This window comes from Plectropomus leopardus, chromosome 11, assembly GCF_008729295.1.
Source record: "Plectropomus leopardus isolate mb chromosome 11, YSFRI_Pleo_2.0, whole genome shotgun sequence".
Lineage (NCBI taxonomy): Eukaryota > Metazoa > Chordata > Actinopteri > Perciformes > Serranidae > Plectropomus > Plectropomus leopardus.
Genome location: NC_056473.1, coordinates 10,576,579 through 10,591,277, shown reverse-complemented (window position 1 = coordinate 10,591,277; position 14,699 = coordinate 10,576,579). Strand labels below are relative to the sequence as shown.

General features: G+C 38.3%; 1 long non-coding RNA gene across 1 annotated transcript; it reads left to right on the top strand.

The window, feature by feature from the left end:
• Window positions 1-1,326: 1,326 nt before the first annotated feature.
• On the top strand, window positions 1,327-8,302 carry LOC121950682. Its single transcript, XR_006106335.1, has 3 exons — window positions 1,327-1,389; window positions 6,100-6,124; window positions 8,272-8,302. It is a non-coding gene; the product is annotated as an uncharacterized LOC121950682 (long non-coding RNA).
• The last annotated feature ends 6,397 nt before the right edge of the window (window positions 8,303-14,699 follow it).

The following is a 14,699-nucleotide window of genomic DNA, read 5'->3' as shown; positions in this document are numbered from 1 at the left end:
AAATCTTGTGAGGCCATTGGGCCCAAAAAGACTTTTTCCCAAAGACTAACATTGAGAAAGAGATGTCTGTAAATCAGTAAATACACTTTTCTGAGTTTTTTTTACATTTCCCAATAATGTTGAACTATTCCCTCAAAGCAGATTAAACCGTATCTAATCTCATACATAAGTGGAAAATCAACTTTTTCTGTACAAAATGTATACCAGTCGAGACTTTCCAGGATTTTGTGATACAGCATGATTTCATTTACTTAGTAAACAGCATCTAGGAAGAGCCTGTGGAAACAATAATAAGCCTTTGTGGCCCACAAAAAAAACATAGAAAAGAGAGGAGAAATTCAGACTTTTGTTACGAGGCTTTGTCAGAGACAGAGCATGTGTCACTGAAAACTTCCCAGAAGAATTTTAAAAATAGTGACTCTCAGCCATGCTCACATCTTAACATCATCTGATGACACCACTGACTGAATGTGAGAATTATTTTCACCAGTGCTAATGCAATGCATCCTGCCATCTTAACGCCACTCACATGACCGCAAGGCACGAAATAACGTCACAACTGAAGAAGAAGAGAGTGAATTTGGATTTATTGGGGTCATTTTTAAACTGACCTAAACGTGACCTTTGCCATTTTGTTACAAGGCTGTGCAAGGCTTTTTCAGCTTGTGTGTGTGTGTGTGTGTGTGTGTGTGTGTGTGTGTGTGTGTGAGAGCATAAATGAAGGTTCTCTATGTTTCAGCACACAAAGACAGTTTGAGGATTTTACAGGATGTCTCTCTCTCTCTCTCTCTCTCTCTCTCTCTCTCACACACACACACACACACACACACACACACACACACACATAGGCTGATATATTGATGCCTTAAATGCATTTAATTTTTTTCCCACCTTTATATAAAATAGGAAGCTCCCTATTGGTCGAGTCTCACCCCACCCTCCGCCTCCTTTACCCTGGTTTCCCGGGAAACCATGTCAGGGTGGAGGAAAAGAGCAAATCATATGAGGGCATAGCATCTTTCTCTCCCCTCTCTCTCATCCCCTCTCCAAGCGTGTGTGTGTGTGTGTGTGTGTGTGTGTGTGTGTATAAAAGCTTGTCTCTCCATGCTTTCACAGTCTCTCAGCTCTCCATTGCTTTGCTGGGAGGATAGGCGCAAGACTGAGGAGAGGGGAGGGGGGACACGACTGAAGGAGATCCCTGTGTTATAGTGGGAGACATTTCTTTGACCTTCCTCCTTACTTTCTCCCCCTCTTCTTCTCATGTGTTTTGGGTCTCCGTTCTTCCCTCCTCCTTCTTCTTCATAAGCGTCTCGGCTCTGCTTGGACGGTGGCTGCATCGATGCAAAATGGGTTGTGGCAATTCCTCTGCCACCAACACCTCTGGAGGGGGTGAGTGTTTGTAAAGAAACTGTGTATCTATGTGTGTGTGTGAAAATCGTTAAGTGCGTGGGAGAGAGTTGCCACTGTATCTGCACCCAGGGGAGAGGGTGTTTTGAATGTAAATGAAGTGTGTCAGGGTTACCCTTTGCATTCAGCGTATGTCCTCGGATGTGTTCATGTGCAAGTGTGTTTTTGTGTGTGTGTGTGTGGCTCTCAGTGTTTTGATTCCAGTCATGGATAGCCGTATATCATCATGTATATTTTGGTCTCAACATTACTGTGAAATTCAAATTTTTTCTTTTTTTTTTACCGCCTTTCCAATGTTCATCAGTTTGCAGCATACTGGCTCCCGCTCTGAAGTGTGTGTATGTGTGCAGTGGTCTCCTGAAGCTATGTGTGGAGGGTCGATCATGAAGGGTTTCCCATATTCTAGTAAAAGACACCAGAGTAGCAGCATCAGGGATGTACCGCTATCATATTGATGACACTGAAACTGTTCAAACGATGTCACTCTACATTAACACAGAAGCTATACATTCCCTCCCTTGGTGTGTTTGCACTGGTTTCCATGGTTTGAGCATGAAAGACAAGCAGCTTTAGTGACATTCACATGCCTTTGTCTCCCCACTTGACCAATCCTGGTTGTGCCTGTAAGCAGGGGGTTTTGAAATAGTCTATCAATGGGCAGGTTTCATTCATAAAGCCTTGAGGACACACTTGAATGGAGAAAAATATTTTATCATGAGGTTTTACTAATAATCACACAGAAATGCTGCTTTATTATGGATTGTCCTCAGATAACACATCTCCCTCGGTAGATTTATCCTGACACAATACCTGTTTTAAATTATACTGAGCAAATCTCTGGGCACCACAGTCAAATTGAGGTAATAATTAGATTGAAGTATCTGCAGGATTACCTCACCACTGCTGCCCATTAAAGCAGAATGGTGTGTGTTTGTGTAAATGTGTGCCTGTGTGCTTGCAGGTACCTAATCAGTGCTTGCCAGGCTTCCTAACAGAGCCACAGAAAGCATCTGGGAAGCACGACCCAGTGTTGTCTTTAAATCTGATCTGCTTTGACGTTACAGTGTCTGCAAACAACATCTCAGTAGGTGTCTGAGATTGTTGCGAGTGTGAGCAGCTGTGTTCATCTCTGTGCAGCAGGTCTTACCCATTTTTTTTCTCTTTCTTCTTAGAGGTCAGCGTTCAGCACAATATCAAGGACGTATGACATCCTGTCACTTTGACAAATGTGGATGTATTTGTACATGCCAGCTGACAACTGTCCAGAGTCTCTCCACATAATTATGTTCTGTAAAATTGATATAGAAGCACCCTGCTGCTCCTATTTTAAAATATTTTAACACAGGATGAATAATTGTCTCACTACACATAATATTAATTATTGTAAGTTTTAATAGAAGGAATTATAATTGCTAGAAAACTCTGCACCTATTTAAGAAGTTAAAGATATCCCTATATCTATGTAGGCTCCAACTACAGAATATAAGGTGTTATGACCAATTTATCAAATATGTATATACTACTTATACATGCTACACAGGGGTGTTAAGATAAAGTGTTCCCACACTTTCCTTTTCTGTCAAGTTTAGATAGCAGTGTGTCCTATTTTATATTATCCTTAACTCGAGATTACAATTGAGCCGAATACTCGAACGAAAGGTACTTTTTACTATTATAAGTGTAATCTTAGTTAAATTTGTCAATATCCGTACTTGTAATGAGGGTAGCATTTGGGTAGCTGCGTTCAGTCAGTTATTCTTGTGACCAAAATGGATCTAAAACTATAGATAGATAGATAGATAGATAGATAGATAGATAGATAGATAGATAGATAGATAGATAGTCTGTCATTTGCATTACCATGTTGCTACAGAATGAGATAACCAGTACTAGTTTAGATAGGGCTATTCACATTTTCATGTTGGCCACTGATTTTTTAATGTGACAGTTTATTCAGTGCTTTATTCAGTGTTTCCATAGTTTTAATCACCTGGCACATTTGTTTTTGAGAGGCTGAGAATTTGACTTCCAGTAAAAACCTCCTGAATGTTTACATCTTAAGTTATCAGCGAAAAAAAAAAGGTGAGCACAAATTAACAGGTGCTAGGCTAGTGGCCCATCTCTGACAAAACAAGCAACATCGGAGAAACACTGATTTGTGACCTAAAACTGCTTTATTTAGTGTTTTCACCCATTTTAATCACCTGTTTCGTGTCTTTTTTAAAGAGAGGGACACTTCTGCAAAGAAATCGGCTCCTGATTAAAAAACCCTGAACAATGAATACTGAAGGAAATTGAAGGAAAAAAAACAGTTTCAGCTGGTTGCAATCTGCAATCCTGACCACTAGATGCCACTATATCCCCCTAAATCTTACACACTGCTCCTTTAATGCGAGATATTATTTTAATTAGGTACATTAATAAACATTTAGACCTTAACGACCAATTACATTTAAGAGCATTATAAAGCTTTTAGTAAATGTCTATTTTTATAAATGCCTTATAGTAGGGTTGAAGCAAAACTGTAGCTTCCAGGAAATCTTCTAGTCACACAAGAACTTTTCGATTTCAAGCCTCACATGACCGCATGGTGCACTCTAAATCACATTGCTCATCCTTAGTCTTATGCACCCAGATGTGCGCCATTGGATATAAATGAGCTTTTGTCAGGATACTGAATAGGCCCCTGTGTCATATCAGCAGACCCAAACATTTACCATGAAAGTCCCTCCTATTGCCTTTTACAAGGATGAAATTTCCTGTCTTTCTGTGTAATGATGTGAATGTGAATCTCGATTTTGCTGCCCTTACATCTTATTCGTGTAGTGTTCTTTTTGAAGGTACATTTCTGCATTAGTATAATAGGGTACAGCATGAAGAACCAATTGAAGAGCAGAGTGGAGGCTTTTGTTCCCCTGCTGTTGATACTGTATATTTTCAAGCAGGATGTTAAATTACTCTCTTACTGGATGAATTGTGGTCTCATTTCAATTTAAATCAAGCTTAGTGGACTGCCTGTGGTTCACCAAAGAATGAGCTTTTGTTGGACAATTAAAAGAGTCAGCATTGGGGTGAGTATGACGGGTGTCACTGGGGTGGCATATTATACTGCCTACATACATGCCTTATATTAGTTTACAGCATGTTCTCTGTTACCCTCAGAGCCATTTTTTAAATAGAACCCTATATAACCCCATTGCAAACTTAGGCTATAAAATAATAATAAAAATAAAACTTAAATAGTAAAAAACAAAACAAAAACATAGAAATGAAATTTGGATTAAAATTAACTAAATATATCAAAGACAAATCTGCTCATTCTGAAGAATGTCAATAGATTTTCCCTTGGCAATCTTTAACGAGCACATGTACATCCATAATCTTTAATATGTGCACAAAGAAAAAAATATCTATACAATGTTTTTTTTATTTTCAGTTCTTCATTTATTGAAAAAACGTGACACATTTGGACCACATTTTGGTCTTCCTCAGGTAAAACAGGTACATATCAAAGATCTAAAAAAGACCATTTGTGATTGAAACTTTGCATGGTGCAGCTTAATTACCAAGCTGATGGGTAAATTACACAGTAGCCATGCATTATTTTACAGTCTTAATGTATGTTAATATGCAAAATAAGTAATAGCCAAAGATATCATGTAAATGTTGTAGAGATAAAAATGTTAGTATAGTATATCCCTCTAAAAATATCACAAGGAAAAATAGACCCGACTTTCCAAATGTTATGGGACAAAATGGATTAAATCCTGATATTTACATTTGGGGGTTATGGCGCTCAAAAAATGTACCCACTGATTTAAAGATGTCTCTTTCTCAATATAAGTTAATGGGAAAAAGTCTCTTTGGGCCCAAGTACACAACATGACAGACCTGGGAGTTGTAATTCCACTGTGTGGCCACTACAGAAATTGACTTCAAATCCTGGCACAGTAGGGGCCTGGCAGGGAGAGGGACAAAGTCTGCCTCGGTCAGGGTCAATGGATTGGTCAAACAAATACAGGACTTTGACCAAGGAGACTGCTGTTTGTGCCCCATATAAAACCAAAAGTCAACATTTGTCATGTATCAAACGCAAGTCAATTCATGTACCTTACTGTAAGATACACAACAAATATACTTATTTTGACCAAAACCACAATCTTTTCTTAAACCTAATTAAAGCACGGCAGTTTCACAACGTTAACTATATCTTTAAAATTGCTACTGTTAACAGTCTTAAAAGTCATAGTGGGATTTATGGGCAAATAATCTCAATTTTGCAGATTGCTTTCCATCTGTAGCTATGGGCAGTCTACACACTGAAGTCTCACATATCTGGATTAAGACAGAAGGAGATACATGGAAATTTCCCAGGTGGTCTCATTTGGAGCTCTCCAAAGCTGCCACACCTTCCAAAACTAGCTGAAGGACCACATCTTCACCTTTGTCACTCTGAGCAGTTTAACAGAGTGTTAACAGTGTCATCTTAAGTGTAAGTCATTAATTGACTATTGTGGCATGTTCTGAAATGATGAGCAGGGAGCTGTTAGATAAATCGTGTTTTGAAGTCTAACGTATTACAGAGTGCTAGCTGTTAGTTGTCTTGGCTTGACTGTCTTTGTTTTGAAGTAATACCCATCTCTCAGTGCTTTTCATAATGAAAATTAATTGAATCTTTTCATCTGTTTTCAGGGCCAGCAGAAGTCTCCAAAGATGTGTAAGTACATCAGTCATTTTCTATCTTTTTGAAGTATTCATGAAGCTCATCTTCTTTGGCCTTTGTATGTTCAGATCACTTTGTGAGCCTTAATAAAGAGCTTTATACTGACCCATTTAATATTCATGCAGTATTCTCTACAATGACATTACAACAAGAATAATAATAATAATAATAATATTAATAATAATAGGTCTGACTAACAAGCACTTCAGTGCACACACCAGAACCCGACAGTGAAAAAGAAAGATTCTGTTATTATTTAAATTACTGGTTGTTGTACACAGCAATAACAAAGACCTATATTTTCCTGTATTTTATTAATCATTAGTTGAGACACAAAAAATGAAGATTTGTTTTTATCCTTCATTATTAGACATTTAGATATTACTGATACGGCCTTTGCACATTGAAAACATTACTGGTACATTACATTACTTAACTTACTAATGTTAAGTTTTGCCACCCAACACTTCCGTGTATTGTTTTTCACATTGAAATTATACACATTGTCTTTGGTATATATTGAAACAATGAGGGAACTGGCATGTTTTTTTCATATAGATAGAGCAGTTTGAATATTTAATTTCAGATCCCTTTCAAAAATGAATATAATTGAGAATACAACTTAATGTTTATATTGTAATATTATTTCAGCTCTTTGGAGAAGCGCTTGTACAAGACTTGGCTCTTTAACTGCCAATTTTGTTGCTTTGGTTACAGCACATGCAAAAAACTGACATGAACATTATCTTTTGCTTGCTTTTATGATAATGACTGAAATTTTTTTTCTTTAGGATATGCAATACAAATCTGTTTTGGAAATGATTGTATTTGTATGACTGAGTAACCGCTTTTTTTTAGATACTGTATGTTGGCAGAATAAGGAGTTCTAATGATCCATAGTTTGATAAACGCATTACAAAATTATTTTCACTGCAAAGCTGTCTAACCTTTGCTTAACAATATACCAACATAGAAAAACACAGTGTTCACTGTATAAACAGAAATTGACAATCAATGGTGGAATGTAAAATATAAAAAAAATAAAATATAAAACTACAACTTAAATGATAAACGATTTGAGAATTAATTGGCACCTTTTTTGCTAATCATTTAAAGGTAATTGGATGACTGGATTTGCAGCTTCTCCTTTTTAAAGACATTTATTTCTTCTGGCTTTAGGAAATTCAGTTCAGATGTTTTTCTGTGAAATGCCTTTTAGAGGACAGGTTGTCCTTTGCCATGAACAGTTCACTTTTTTTCTGAGCTATGGGAATGGCAGCATTTCCAAAGCACTTCCAGGAATCAGTGAGTGTGTATGTGTTTATGTGGACATGTGTTAGTCATGTTGTGGGGACATATACGTGTGTGTGTGTGTGTGTGTGTGTGTGTATGTGTGTTTGTGTGTATGCTCCTTGATAACCATCTGAGCAGCCAGCACAGGACCCATGAGAGCTGACAGCAGCACACCAATGACTCACTGAGGCTAATCACAGATTCCTAGGACTGTACCACACAGTAAAATATAACACACACACACACACACACACACACACACACACACACACACACACAAACAGAAACGCACACGCACACACGCATGCACATGCACGCACAAGCACTCACACAAACAAGAGATTATTGGTACGTGAACACAAGATTGAGGGAATAATTCACTCCAAAAAGTGAAAATAATGTTATTATTTTTGCTTGCATTGATGGAAAAGTAACAAATAGTGAATACAGTGTCAGCCCCAGATAAAATACAAATTTAAAAAATCAAACAGACAACAGCAAAAACCCTGAAAACTGAGGTCATTAAAAACTGGTTGTTCAGTAGCCTGGGCCCACATCTAAAACAAAAATGGGTGGTTCTGTCTGATTATCAGTTGTTCAGGATGCACAGATTGGGAATTGGCAAAATAAAGGGAGCTGAAGTGTGCAGACTTCCCTCTGTTCAAAGAAATGGCAGAATTCCCATAAGTGCTAATGCTGCATACCTCCAATGTACTGAGCGAACGCACCTCCACAGTCTGCTTTTTAGTGCTCATCAGTGCATATGTTTATTTGTTATTGAGATTTTATGTCCTCTGTGCTCCCATAAGAGCTGACCTGACCTGTGGTTCTTCTCTCAATCAGGACAGAAGATCCCTCGGCAGACGATGAGAAAAGAAGGTATTTTCGCAATTTCAATATTTTTTTTCAATAAATTATTGGCTTTTTTGTGGTGCTGGTGGGTGCATTTAATTATATCATTAAAGCTGTGTAGTATGTTAATTATACAATACAGTTCTTTGCTTTTGTAGCATACAGATGTAGATTATATAAAATGCAAAAATGAATAGGCTTTTTTCATATAGACGACATTTTGACAAGCAAAGGTGTTAATAATAAGATAACCTAAATGATGCTGAGTTGCATTTAGCTGCTTTGGTTTCAGGGTCTTGGTATTGCGCATGCTAGCTAACTGTCATACTGTTAACTTACTGGGACATTTCAGTGGATAAGAAGTTATAGTTATTCTTTATTTTAAGTTATGGTTACTACCAATTATTGTCCATAATTGTCAATAACCAACCCAGTCAGCATAAAAATATCTGCATGTTATTATGTAGTAAATGCACTGAAACTTTACATTAAAATAATGCTGTGGTCAATGTGTGTTTAGATTTATGCATAAAAACTACTTAGTTAAGGTTAGGAAAAGATGTTTCGGCTAAAACTACCCAGTTTTGGGGGCAAGATCCCAGCTAAAATGCTGCAATGTCCCTGTAAAAAAAAAGCTTTTTGTTGCATTTCAAAAGAGCAGCTGTAGACAGGTGACTACAAAACACCCACACCAAAAAGTATGCGAAAATAACATCTTTGTGGTTTGCAGAAACATACAAGGCAGACATTTTCTTCTTGCAGTTTCAAATGACAATTATGAAATCTATACATAAAAACAGATTAGTTTTGGTACAGTGGGTAGTGTCCTTTGCCAAATCCTTCATTTCTCTTTTTTTTTGACAGATGTGATATCTTCCAAGAACACTTGGAAAGATATAATGAGCTAATGCTTTGCGAAAAGCAGAAGCACCACAACATAATTCATCCCCTACTTTTTCTTTTAATTGCTACCTTGTTCTCCTCTCAGGAATTATGGTGGCGTTTATGTAGGTCTACCAGCAGACCTGACCACTGTGACTGCCAGTCAGTCCAAGCCAACACGTAAAGGTAAACATCCATAACGCTGAACTACACATTTCATATTCTGAAAAATTGATGAGCATCTTGTAGAGACAGAGCTCGGGGCGTAGAGAGAAATAATCCTTGGTGGCTGAGCCATCACCCCGTGAAAACACGCGTCTGTCTGCCTACAGCAGCTTCTATTTGACCTTTATTTTTAATGAATCTTAATGAGAAGCATTGCCATTATAATTACAGTTTGGCCACTCAGAGTTGTGAGAATAAATATATAGATCACAACCTTTATTTTGATGATGTCAGATATAATAGTGGAATTTTTATTTCCCTGTTGTGTGTTTTTTAATCAGCATGGGCCTCACTAATCATAGTAGTGTTATTCTCAAGTGTTGCATATTACTGATATCTACAACAGCCTTATTTGTTTGCTTATTCAAATATATTATGCAGTGGTATTGATTTTATTGACCAATGTTGATATAACCATTCATGCCTGGGAGATCATACCCGATGGCAGACACAATTGCAAATTAAAGCAAGGCTTAAAGGAAACCAATCTAAGCGCAACTTCAGATTTAGATTCAGATTCAGATTCAGAATACTTTGTTGAGGGGGGGCTAGGAAATGTTACAGTTGCTCTTATAGACATACATTAGTTATAAGAAGTATGAAAGAAAAAAATGCATTTTGCTACACCATAAAATATATACATATAAATATGGAAATATCAAAATATTTAATAAAATATCTAAATATTTGAAAGACACAAAGAAATATATGCAATATGTACAAACATGTGTATCGCACTATAGGTGTGCTTAATATTAATGCATGAATGTAAAGGTAAGAATTAAATAAGAGTGTATTGTACTATTGAAGTATTGCAGTTGAATTGCACAATAATAGGGGGCTTGCATATTCTGCAGTTGAGTATTGCACAGTTGGAAACATGTCATTAATATAGTCATTACATTGTGCTATTAGAATAGACTTCATAATGATAAATTAAATCCCCAAATTTCCACTTTACGAAACAAACTGCTACCTCGCTGTTGTATTCTGCAGCCCTGAATGCTTTCCTCTTGTGTTCTCTTGGAGCTTTCCCCTCATGTTTGTCCTTGTGGTCATCGAGGTTAAACATAATTATGAATTGATTAGTTTTTCCTCTGGCACAACAAGTACTGTCTCTTTTTTCCATTGAAGTCTCCTAGTTCAAGCTGCTTGGTAGACTGTGTGGGTGTTTTTTCGAGCACAGTCTTGACATTGAGACGGAAACACAAGAACAAGAAATTTGTCAAATAATTGTCCCTATAAATATCCGAGCACTCATTCTGTTTTTTCCCTCTCTTGCAGACTAGCAGCTGCTGAAGGGAAGACAGCACAGGTACCTTTAAAGAAGAAACAAGGCTGCTTGTTCAGCTTTAAAAATCACCTGTTCCTCTGTATTTCTTCTCTTACAGTGATGCTGGCACAAGGATTCACATGAAAGCAAAATGACTCTATTCTTTGTCTCAACAGGATCCTACATATTCATTTACCTAGAGACACTCACATTACAAGCAGAGAGCATGTAAGTGCTCCTATTCTGGCTCACCACACACTGAATAACAACTCAGGCTTTAACACTGTCATTGAGCGAGGATGTGGACAGCTTGCCGGGGAGCTGAGGATGCTGCCTCATGGAGTCATGGGTGGCACAGTGACGCAGGGATGCACAGCAGAGGTCTGCATACGGCATCCATCATCACCCTTCACTTTGCAAAAAAGATGGGCATCGGAGCGGACAAGCACCCACCCTGGGACTGGCTGTGGGTGCCGGCAACGGGCATTGTGACAGCCATCTTGGCTTCTCAGTCACGGCACTGGAACGTTCTCTTTCTTTCTCAGGAGGAGACAGGGGACCCAGCCAACTAACTAACTAACTGTCTGGGAAACACACACACATTCCCAATAGCCCTCTGCAATAATAATCACTGCTCAGTTATTTCTCTAAGAAGCCATCAATGATTCATTGTGTGGCGGAGGCAGAGAGTTAGAGAGACCGAGAGAAATCGGAGTTTTGCAGAAAGCAGCAAACACATTCCTGTTAATGCATCACAGAATATCGAAGGATTAAAATAGCATTTATTTCAATCAGGGACCAAGAGGCTGAAAATGACACTGATTTTAGTGATCGGCCTAAATGCTAATAATAAGTTAAATCAAGAGTGTTTTAATCAATGTCCCCAAGTGTGCTGCTATTGTCACTTAACTTGTGCCCCATACTGATTACGTAACATCAGCATATGACTCATGATACGAAGAGGATCTCTCTCTCTCTGTCTGCCTGCCTCTCTTTCTCTCTCTCTCTCTCTGTCACTCTCTCTCTTTCTCTCTCATCCTCTCTCTGCAGCATGTTGTTTTTCCCCTGCAGAGCTCTGATTCAAGCGCTTCTGGGTAATTCACACAGCTCTTACAGTCTTTCTCAGAAGCAGAATTGTCACATACTTTGTTCTTATCTGAAAGTATACAATGTGATCTAATGTGTAACAGCAAAAAAGTACCATTAAATTATGTTCAGTTGCAAAAAAAAAAAAATGTGGAAAGTAAGGATACACTGAAAAATGCAGAGGTGGTGATTTTATTTTAGCGTCCTGTTTTTCTTACAGTTTACTGACATTGTTTTGTAAATGATTTCATATATTATGTATCAGACTTTATTGTGAATGTTTTATGCACTATTTAGACCTCGAAGGATAAAGCCGGTGCTATGTTGTATTTTTTCTTATTGTTAACAAATACCACATGAAGACTAAGACCAACCGATCTTGTGGCCTTCAGTAGCTGATGGAGTTGGTTGGTTGTCATGGAGAAAAGTAGGAAATAGGAAATTCTAGTCATATAATAACAGGTAGTTTTCAGTAGTCATATATATTTACATATATCCCGATAAAAACAGGTTACCAACGTAAAGTCATCAGTAATCTCCTAAAACGACTTGATAGGGTAGTTTTTGTTACTTTAACAGGAGTAAATGGGGCTATTGTCAGCTGTGAATAGATGCACATTTGGACTCTAGTTCAGTGACTCCCAACCAGGGCTGCTTGTACCCTCAGGCAGTGGATCCCAACCTTTTTCATTAAGGGACCCCTTTGCTTTCATTGACTTAATGGAAAAAACCCTGACTAAGTGACGTCTTTTAATGGACATTTGGACACATGCAGCAAAGGGCCGGGGCTGGAATCCAACCCACAGCCGCTGCAGCGAGGATATAACCTCTGTACACGGGGCGGCTGCTCTAGCCACTGAGCCACTGGGTGTCCCATTATTTTTTTATGTGTACCCTTATCCTGGGAGATTTTTTTTCATGTTCATATCTTGATAATAATCTAAACTTAAAAAAGAGTAATTATTTCATTGAGCTTTCCTCACAGAAATGAATCAAATAATGAGATTTACCTGTAGATCTTTTTTAGCTTTGGCAACACCTGATGGGGGGTCTGGAACCCCAGGTTGGGAACTAGTGTCCTAGAAGGTACCCGTGCCATTAGTCCTGTGTATATGGAAGCATTGTGGTGTAGGCCAACTAATTTGAAACAGAAAACAAAATAAAACAATTTGATTTAAAAAGTATAGTATAGTGAGTACAGTAAGTTTAACATAATGGTAAGTCAAGCGTCTGCCACTACAACTGCAAACTTGACCGAACTAACCTAAGCACTGACAGATTAATTTAAAATATACTGTGAATTGTGTTTAATAATATGGAACCTGAAGGCTGGTGTTGATGAAAAGTTACATTTTTAAGGGTGCAGGATTATGTCTTAAAGAAATGGTTGGAAAGCACTGCACATTTACAGCAGCAGGACAGTATAGGTAGAACTATCGGTATATATGTAGGAAAGACCATAAATTGAACAGAAAAAGAAAAACTTGGAGCAGAAAAAAAAAAAATCAAAATTAGGTTTTTGACGCTAAAAAAAATTCTGGTGGAGGACCCCTAAATCCTCTGTTTCATATCAGAAACCTCTATCAGGAAATTGGTTATTGTATGGCTGTATATTTGTTAGCAGGGTCAATTCATTGTGGGGTTTTTCCCCATGGGATTTGGTGACAATAAGGAAACTCTAGAGCCAGCTTTATCTTTAAACAGAAATCTCACCACACACCGGTGTCCCCATTAAAAAAACACATTACAGCTGGGTGGGCATTAGGGTCAGGGCCATTTGTCAGCCAGGCTCTTGACGGCTCTCTCTTCAAATGAATGTACAACATCCTCTAATCACCAGGACCCCAGACGAAGGTGGAAATAGGCCAGCTTTAACCAACTTTAAACACTTGAGATTCAAGAGATGTTCCGTGTTACACAACGCTTAATAAGCCTATGTGTGTGTAGCCTCGACTGCCTCGACTGACCTGTCCTATAACAATAGAGACTTATGTCACGCCTGAACACAGGCTTACTGTTTAGTGTTTGTGTCTGTTTTCTTCAGAATGATGCCCACTAGCTGCCAAGCTCTGTTATCAGTTAACATTGATACCAAGGGATTTCATGCAGTGATCTTTTAATTGCAAGCCATTTGTCAGCTCACAATGTCGCAGCGTTTACACTGTTCACCTGTGGTAGACGCAGAATATACTGCAGATACAAAGAGCTGCTTTATGTACTGTGTAGTTTACAGCATATTATAAAAAGAGCTGCAGTGTGCGTACAGCACCGCAGCACCGGTTTGATTTAGAACCGCGCCTCAGACATTATGTTTTTGGTGTCCCTTTTCCTTGATGTCTACATTTCCTTTCTGCTGCTGCCTCGGTTTTCCTGCCTCAGTCCCTACCAGAGGCCTTTGGCTTTTACAGTGAGTCGTGCTGCCTGTCTCTCCCTCTTTTATCAGCCCCTCTTTGCCCTTTATAGTTGTTCCTCCTGTACATGATGAATGTCATTGCCTTTGCCCTATTCATTAGTCTAACAGGGACAAGGGGGCAGAATGTGGATGAATAACAGTCTGAAGTGAAGCCCTCTATATCAAAATGCCACTGTGGCACACTGTTGGATAGTTGTAGAAAGCTGTGAAACACTGCATGCTGTTTGAATGTTGTAGGGGTGGAGTGTGCTTAGAGAAGTAACACTTTTGGGAGTAGTTTGTTATGCTGGGGAATACGTTCTTTGCTTTCTAATTGTGTTTTAGTTGAGGAGTTAGAGATGAGAGACAGGACAGAGCTAACATTTTCGTGTCTGTTTGCTGAATGTGAAGTTACAGCCAGAGGCCAGCTAGCAGCTTAGCAACAAAGACTAGAAACAGAGAAATATAAGCTAGCTTGACTCTACCTGCAACTCTAAAGCGCACTAGTTTAATTTGTAGATAAAGTGTAAAAATTACAAATGAGTTTTCATCCAGAATCATCAAAT